Below are 253 nucleotides of genomic sequence, written 5' to 3'. Positions count from 1 at the left end.
CATACACGTGCTTCTATATACTAAGGGTGAACGATATGCCCTTTTCAACTGATTATCGCAAAAGAGTAGCCTTGTAGGGCGGACACCACTGACACTTGTCGAGATGAGAGGGCTTAATTAGCTGACTGAAATTATGACGAAGACTCAAGACTGATGTTAACGATTTATTTATTAAACACATATAACGGTGATGCAGAAATGACTATCTTCTACCCTTGCCTTATCTGCCATCATGCTTTGTGCTCAAGTGAAT

This window comes from Penaeus monodon, chromosome 31 (genome assembly GCF_015228065.2).
Source record: "Penaeus monodon isolate SGIC_2016 chromosome 31, NSTDA_Pmon_1, whole genome shotgun sequence".
Taxonomy (NCBI): domain Eukaryota; kingdom Metazoa; phylum Arthropoda; class Malacostraca; order Decapoda; family Penaeidae; genus Penaeus; species Penaeus monodon.
The sequence above is the reverse complement of the archived record's forward strand: the minus strand, read 5'-3'. Positions refer to the sequence as shown.